The sequence below is a fragment of the Acanthopagrus latus genome, chromosome 13 (assembly GCF_904848185.1).
Source record: "Acanthopagrus latus isolate v.2019 chromosome 13, fAcaLat1.1, whole genome shotgun sequence".
In the NCBI taxonomy this organism is placed as follows: Eukaryota; Metazoa; Chordata; class Actinopteri; order Spariformes; family Sparidae; genus Acanthopagrus; species Acanthopagrus latus.
This window is the reverse complement of record NC_051051.1, coordinates 1,715,663-1,724,596: the sequence shown is the minus strand read 5'-3', so window position 1 is coordinate 1,724,596 and position 8,934 is coordinate 1,715,663. Positions and strand designations below refer to the sequence as shown.

The 8,934-nt window shown below is 41.8% G+C and overlaps 1 long non-coding RNA gene across 1 annotated transcript; it reads left to right on the top strand.

Annotated features, from left to right (window-relative positions):
• The first annotated feature begins 5,592 nt into the window (after window positions 1-5,592).
• On the top strand, window positions 5,593-6,255 carry LOC119031398. Its single transcript, XR_005078586.1, has 3 exons — window positions 5,593-5,784; window positions 5,992-6,042; window positions 6,114-6,255. It is a non-coding gene; the product is annotated as an uncharacterized LOC119031398 (long non-coding RNA).
• Window positions 6,256-8,934: the final 2,679 nt, after the last annotated feature.

Sequence of the window (8,934 nt, the reverse complement as noted above, 5' to 3'; positions counted from 1 at the left end):
GGCTGGGTCCATGTGTTAAGATATCTTGGTCGTCAATAATTTAAATGATTCTGGTTCTACTTTTCCCTGCTACTTCTGTAATGTCTGATCTCTGTCTCGCTCTGCTCATGAAATGTGCGAATTAAGGGTTTAATATCGACCAAGCCGGACTCGGTGATTGTTGACACAGTGCAAAGACAAACCAAGTTTGGTGAGTTACACATTGGTAATAAAATTAAAGATTCTGTAAATGGAGTCTGGTGGATTAGGTGAGAGCAACAAAGCAGCAAGGATTACGTTGCAACCTGTGTCATGACTGCTGACCTGGGATGCAACTTCTTATACCTATTAGAAATTTACCCCCCAAATATCTACATATACATAAACATGTGGCCCAGTTATTAAAATACTAGAATTCCCCAGATGAAGATGCGCGTCACCGTGTACATATTTACCCACAAACACACGCAGCCAGACTGCACCGAGCTCTCTGCAAAGCCTGGCTGATGGGGTAAAAGGAGATATGTGACAGGTGGCCTATCTGATGTTTGAAGCTTGAAAAATGGGTCGAACTTGAGAGATTTGTGTTCAGCGCTTGTCACACTACTCCACACACACACACACACACACACACACACACACACACCACCTTCACACATGCATATACTCACTGGAGCAGATGTAGATGGTAAGCGGGTGGAAAAGCGCTCGTCTTTTGGCTCCTATCATGACAGCGCAAGCGGTGAAAACAAATGGTTGGACTGAGTTTTGCATACATATGGAGATCATTTACATATCTAACATGTATATTTATACAGTGCAATGGAGAGAGAGAGAGAGAGAGAGAGAGAGAGAGAGAGAGAGAGAGAGAGAGAGAGAGAGAGCGGCTCCCGAGCACACACCATCTTCTCTACTCTCTGTTTTTGGTGCATTCCCTGTGTTTTTTTATCCTGCTGTGCACAAATTCATTTCCCAAGTCACCATTAAAGACGCATCTTTCTTTATTTCTGAGCTGCACTCCCATGATTTAAGAATTATAGCAGTAATGCTTTAGAATAAGGCACCAAACAGAGCTGTTATCTGCCGTGGGAGAGAGGCATCCATCACTCTGAGGCCAGAATAAAGGGCAGCAATGGGAGTAATTATGTGTGGTAAAAGACAATGACGTGTGACTTCACAGGCAGAAACACTGTGAGCTCAATGACTTTGTCATTTAACTGCACTGAAACTTAAAAAAAGTTGCGGGCAAAGTTAGGGGAAGTTTTTAACACAGATGCCAGAATAAATGTTGACAATAAACATTTCTGCAAACAGACAAGTTCACACTGCGTCTTTACATTTATTCAGGCTCACTTTTGTATCCCGTGTTGTGACAATGCTGTGTTCTTGTTAGGTTTAGGCACAAGATAACACTTTGTTGTGGTTAGGAAAACATGTTGAATACCAGACTAAATGTTTAACCTCCATTTTAGTAAACAGCAAACTGCTTAAACAGCTGCAGTAAAGGATTCTTAGGAGCAGGTGAATTGGTTTGAAATCAATAAGCTTGTTATTTTTGCATCCGTGCTTTTTTTTTTAATCAGTTCAATCAATTTTCTCTCTCGCACACCCATGAAGAGAGAGAAGCAGAGAGCCGGCCGGACTACGACTGAGGAATAAGGAGAGATCGACTTAAGCATCGATGAATGAGTGAATAGAAAGGAACAGAAGCAGAGGGAGTAGAGGAGGTGTGTGTGTGTGTGTGTGTGTGTGTGTGTGTGTGTGTGTGTGTGTGTGTGTGTGTGGCAGAAGTATCCCATGCAATTGGGTCATTCTAAATAATTGGCTGCCGGAAGCTCTCATTAAAACCATCTCAAGTTTGAGGCCTTTGATCAGCCTACAGACCAAACGTTAAATAGTTCAGCGAACACACGGAAGGCAGAGTGAACTTAAGTTCACAACAAACATAATTTCCTCTTTGGAGTCCTGAGCTGCAGCATTATTGACTAAACGTTTGACTTCTTCAGTCAAAGAATAGCGGGATCCTGAGGAGGAGGCGATAATTGCAGCGTTGTCACCGCTGTCACTTCAGTGTGTTTGGGCTCAATCATATTTCCAGTTTTTACCCCTTCCCCTTGTTTTTGACCCTTTGCCACTCAGTAAGTTCTTCAGTGATGGACGGGGGATGACTCATGACTCATGACTCACACTTTGACTCTGACATGTCGTCAGAATCGGACCAGTCCATTGGCTCTCCTCTGTCTCTTGAGACAGAGCTTAAGCTATTATTAACAGCTTTAATAAGGCAGGAATAATCAGACCTAATTTTGGAAATGGTCCACTCAGTGTGGTTTGCTGTTAAATGTACTGTAGCATTCTTCTGCTTGTATGAAAACACTAGTAACCTTCCTCTCAAGAGGTCAAATCTCAAACCGTTAATTAACGTTACTGCAAATCCATGTCATACTTACATGACTTCTCAACGTGAAAACACAAGAATAATAGTTACCCAGTGAACCTGCAGCCTTCCATGTAGCTTCACTGCTGATAAACATCATCATGAGACAGATTTGCATCTCTAATTGCTTTAATATGCTCAGAAATTAGTCTCATTTACTTGACGGAAAATGCACTCTCACCACCAATTTTGTCTGTTAGTGTTTCTTGACATATCTCTCACTTAGCAGAGGTTTAGAGAGTCAGTAGGAGGATGTTGCTATTATATTAATAGACAGAGATTGCTCAGAAGCTTAATTAATGGTGGGGGAACAGTCTGTGATTTCTTCTCAATCAAACTTGCATTAAAAATAGGTGATTGATCCGTCTCTTTACTACCTCACACCTTTCCTAATTGTTCTACCAGTCTTCAGGTCATCTAAAATGTGTCGAGGTTAATTAGCAAAATATCTAATTTTATTCCCTTTTGGATGAAAAAATGACTTTGAACCAGCATTAAGCATGCACTGCACACTCAATCGCCAGAGTAAATGCCAGCAAGTACGTTTCTGCAGAACCGCAGACAAGTTAAAACTTCAGAATCAGAAACAGCTTGTTGGTCCGCGGCACAAGAAGAAGTCGTTTTATAGTAATGGCTCTAAAAGTGTGAGATGTCACATCTGTGAAACAAAACAAAAAGCAGACATGTGTTTCAGTATCATGGAAAATACATGGTTTGAATATATTTATTGCATGAAAAATTGATTTTTGATTGTTGTTTTTTGTTCTTAAACATGTTCTAATGTTGCTATGCTGGTTGCTGGTGACTGGGCTCTCACTGCTCATGTGAGGATAAATGCCTTCTGTTCACAAGCTGCAGCAAATCCTGTAATTTGCCTTTGCTTTTACATTCTGTATATTTGGCAGTGGCACCTTCACCAGTTGTATAATTTCCCACTTCCTGTCTTCTCTCACACTGGGTTGTTGTGTATGCCATCAAAACACTGCCAGTATCCTAATTTTCAAAGAACCTCACAGCTATTATAGTTCCCTGCAAGTTCTCCTGAGGGAATCAGTTCTTTGAAGACTGAACTACTAAATGAAAGCCGCACCACATCTTCCCCTCTTCTCTTCACTTTCTCTCCTCCTTTCTTTCTTGCCTCTCCTCGGTGATGCACCGGCCCCAGCACAAAAGCATGTATTTATATAATTATTCTTTTTATATATTTTCTCATTACTCACGGCTTATCTTCCTTTTTTTCCAAACTTAATTCAATTCATCAACACGGCAAAGAAACCATTCAGTGTTCAGCTCTTCCCTCTGCATTGTGAGTCCCTTTGGTTCGGACCGTGCAGCGGTCAAAGGCTCATGTAGTAAAACATGCACACACAAATACACAAGTACACAGTGCTGCAGACAATACAAAGTCAACACACTGCTCCAAAAAACACCGAATTTAAGGTTGTTAGATAATGAAAGCAAAGGTAATGTAGGATATGTCTAATATATTTACATTTTTTAGTTAAACTACGCAACGCTGCACACGTCACTATTAAATATAACTTCATCTGTATGAACTCTGATATGCAGAAAGACCAATTCCAATTACTGTGTTGAAACTGGGAAAAAAGCATCTAAATCATCCAGTTTCCAAGTCTTAATGCTCAAGCAATTATCAGCGAATAACATGAACATGGTTACGTAGACAGGAATGGGATTCGGTGGTGATGCTGTCCAGCTAAAGCAGAACACCACGATCTCTTACGTGTTATACAGATGGCAAAAGGCTGTCTCGCCAACACCTGCTGTGCATCAAGCATGAGCACATTTAACAGCCAGTGTCACACCTCTTAAAAGAAGAAAATAGTGTGTAAGGGGTTTTAAGGCTTAGGAGGAAGCTAATCTGTGAATATTCTCAGCTCACATTTCTAGACGTACTGTATTTCAGCCTACTTTGTTCGTTTTATGAAGCCGAAAAAGGTGAAAGAGTTCTCCATCCGCAGTCAGCATATTCACATCCAGTAATGGAAGATTTACAAGATCAAATGTTTTACAATTTTATATCAATTTGGAAAGGAAGTCAAGAATTACAGCAAAAGCTTAAGAACAGAAGTTATGATGCATCTTCATGAACCAGCATGTTTAGTGGCAGTTAGGAGTCAGCTGATTGGACCAAATTAAGAACAGAGGATCAATGTTTGTTTAACACCTTTTAATATGGAGGCCAACATGAGCACGAGACATGACTTTCACCCAGGAGTCTGCTGTCCCAGGTGTGTGAGACCAAAAGCCGAAGCTGAATTATTCTAGCATACGTAACTCAAGTTGCAAAAGTAACGCAAGTCACGTCAAACTTAGGTCACATAAGACACACAGCATCATATACAGAACATAAGTTATGTCAGGAACGTATCTCTCTTATTTCAACCAAACCAAGATCTTCTAGTGAAGCTAATATGTTGGTGTTTGTGCCTAAACCAAATAATTAACCGTGTGTTAATATTCACTATCCTGAAAACTTGATTTGTCTTCTCTGTTCAGCTGAAAGGTGCCATCTGTTGTTCTTTGTCCTGGGATCCCTGCCTCTGTCACTCTGGGGGATCTGAGGGAAACAGTGCTGGCAAAGTACAAAGAACCAGAAGACAACATGACTGACAACAATTAGCAGTTTTAGTTGACACTGCCCAGCTATTAAATCCCTTTTGTGCTTGAAGCTTCTCTGTAAGTACTTCAGAGTCTTCAATCAGGCTGCCAACACTGAGATGTAACTCAGAGTCAGTCGAAGGTCTGAACCTAAATACCTTTAAACTGTATACAGGTGCTGCACGTCACGGAGACGTGAATCCACATTTTCTATCAGTGTTGTAGAAACCCAACAAAATGAGATGGTGTTAGAGACTTTCTCTCTCAGAGCTCATTCGCACTGTCAGCTTCTAAAATCGACAAGCTGGTCAGTGAACCATGATCTCCGTCATCAGAGTCCTGCACTTTGTTCACCACGCAAGCATTCACTTACAGCCAAACCTCCTCAAGGTTGGTAATTAGTGATATCAGCTGCTGTAACATTTGGTTGGAATTTAACCTGAGGTAATTATGGAGCCCAAGAGTGCCAAGTTAACAGAGAGAGAGCATTTTTCCTCCGTCATCTTGGGTGGAAGAGGAACAGAAGCATGACAAAGCGTGGACACAGTGTGAGATGAGCTATGTGCTCCAGATCGTGCCATTAATTAAACCACACAGGTGTTTCGTCCACCTGTTTTGATTTATCTTGTGGTGGGGGCTGAGAGACTTCAGCTTTCTTTGGTCCTCTCGCCATTTCCACTGATGATTCAAGGGGCTCTCCATTTCTTATGTCAGCTGACTGACCATCTGGTCCTTTCAGACATGAGGTCTCTACTTGTGCTCCATCTTTGACGATCACATTTTGTTTCCACTGTTTGATGTTGTAGATTCACTAAGATTGTGTTTGTTTCCTGATTTCTTCTGTGTTTGTGTGCTTCTACTGTGGTTGAGTACGCTACGTAGTTAAATCGTTCTGTTGTTTGAAGTGTGTTTACTGTTAATATTTCTGTTTTTGTTGTGCTGTGGATGCCAAGCTGGCAGACAGTGTATTTGTGGAGGTTAGCGTGGTCGGAGCACTCCTGCAGGTGAGTGATTGACAGAGCTGGCACCTCGTTACTAATCACTCTGACTAATCACTCACTCTCTTTAAATGCAGTAGCGTGCTGGACCTCAGATGGAGGAGGCAGGAGAGAAGCTCTGGAGAGCAGGACGGGAGAAAGGAGGGCAGTACGAGACGCGTTCGGCTCCTGGATTTATGTTTGATGGGGTTAAATGAATAAAAGAGGCTTAAAATCCCAGTACTGTGTGTGTGGTCTGTACAAGAGAACTCATGGTAGCCTGGAAAGGGCAACAGTTTTATTTTGGAATAAAATGCTATGCTGTTCTGCTGTCCGACTTCCTGTCTGGCTCGATCCGTCTGGACGCAGCTGAAAACAACGAAACACGAGCGTTGTTGAGACCGGTACTGGCAGCTGTTTATCACAGCTATAACCCGGCCAACACAAAACTTCCCAGAGGAACTTGGGGATTAATCAGCCGTGTACACTCAGATGATCCGGTCAGATAGAATCAGCTGCTTTGACCAAAGTCTTGACCTGTAACTACACAGTGGGGAGCATGACTCATATTCAGCGCCAACACTTTCAACTGCTAACAGCAAAAACACGAAGCCAGTATCACTCCCTTTGTTTCAGCTCAACTTTAAATTGAGCTTATTGCTGAGTAAGAGGCAGACCTGGTTGTTAAACTGTGCAATATTAAGTTAGAACAAAATTATAATTTACCTTTTTTAATAAACTTGACTGCTGTCCTGAAAAGCTCCGAGCCGCCTGCATACTAACACTTGGCTCAAACCTTCTGGGATGTCAAACTGAGGATTGAAATGTTACCTAAATGTGAGGCAACCAGATCTGTATTCAGTTTAGACACAAATTTATTATTTACTGCCAAGTAAGATATATCAGAGGGAGCTTTAGAGGGAAAATTCCCCTCTGAAAAATCACTTTGATATCAACTGTCAAATTTGTACTTAATCAAAAAGAAAATTGCCAACCGTACCCGACCCACCAGTACGATCCGTACAGACCCGGGGGACTTTGTAACAGCATTGAGCCTCTAACAAGAAACAGAGGGATCAATCCGTTTATTGTCATCCACACAACATAAAGAAAGCATCAGCACTCGTAGCTCCCCTTGGGAATACATCCCACAGAAATCAATATTTCCCTGTGAGAGGCGCATTATGTGTGAGCAACAGTTTGTTTCAGAGTCTGCAGAGAACCTTTCTGCGCTGACACACATCCCACTTCTCCGGCACAAAGATCAACAAGGTTCCTCCTACAGTCACTCTCAAATCACACTCTTAAAGACGGAGGTTAATCAGGTGTGGGTGCACCTCGCCGGCTGGCTGGACTGATGCTGCCGTCACCAACAGGCCACTTATTTTACAAAACAACATGTTTATATGAAAGGGACTTGACACAAGCCAGGTGTATTTGATGCACTTCCTTTGCTCTCCTTCATGCTCTCCACCATCTTGTTCTACCCTCATCCTTCTTCTCCCATCCTCGCGTTTTGAGCCACCCATTACCAAAGCACCCCCACCTCACTGCATGTTTGCCGCCACACAACATCACACTCAGTCCCACGCACTGGTTTGTCAGTTTGCCTGAGTGAATGTGTGCATTCAGCTCTTTCACCAGATTATTTGTAGTCCTGTTGCCATGGAGGCTCGGCTTGTTTATTTGATTTGTTATATTTGTCGTGAACAGATTTTATATTTCCAATTAAACATTTATCTGAAATACTTCCTACCTCTGAACTACTCTCGATAATTTCCTCGATACATTAATTGTTAAGGTCCATTAAAGAAGGGTATATATTAGATTTGAGGTGAGCCATGTGGCGTCTTAGAACGGAGAGCAGCCTTTGTGCAAAGCTTGGCACGGCTCGCACTTTTTTTGCCCATGAGAATAACTCGGCAGAGGCAGTCAAGTGTTCTCCTGCAGATAATCGCTCTTTTCAGCTCTAAGCTCTCTCCAATAACCAGAGTGTTTTGTGACCACAGCAGTGACTGAACCACTGCGTCTCTTTCACTTGCTGATGAACCATCCGCCTGCTTTGGAGCCAGCTGGCCATTGTCAAGTCGCACAAATTAATCGCTTTTTAAATCAGCATTGAGAGGTGATGCGCTAGAGTGCCAAGAGGCGTCGATGATGCGGTTTCCTATATGCACTGATATTCTAAATATTCTATATCTGCTCATACGCCAATCTCAAGTTGAGAAAACTAGGCCACTGGAAACGACATAAAAGCCACAAAAAGAAATTCATCATTGGTGATACAAATGAAATTTAAGTTTCCAAGAAAATCTGATATGGTGAAAAAGGAAAAAGTTGTGATACCTGCCTTTCTCTTTTACTTATCAGAAATTTAGATTTGATCAGCGAGTCACAAGCACAGTCTGTACAAACCACAGTATGCTGCATATGATTGTATTTTACTTTTTTAATTCAGCATGGTTTAGAGACATACCACTCCTGGCTTTTTATGTGGCAAATCCTGGAGCATGCACATTAAATAGTATTTTAAATTTCAATTAAATGAAAATTGTGTGATTGTCAGCCTGGTCAGTGTCCGTATGCTTCTAAGTTTAAAGCTGTAGTTGCCCCTGTAGTGAAGTGGAAAAGTGAGAGCAAGATAAGTCAGAGTCGGGGGACGAGGTGCATAAGTTAAGTAAGACAAATAAGTTACACGACTAAATGAAGTCATCAGAATCAAAGCATGATGTTTTCCTCCATCTAACCAACTAAATATTGTGCCTGGACTAAACGCAAAAGTCAGAACATGTGCTCGTATGTGAAAGGTGTGTCAGCAAGCTTTATTTTGAAAGGCAAACCAGAGGTTGTATATAACATGATATTGCTAATGACAGTAGAGCTCTTCACATGCAACACTGATGTTAGACGGGTCAGTAA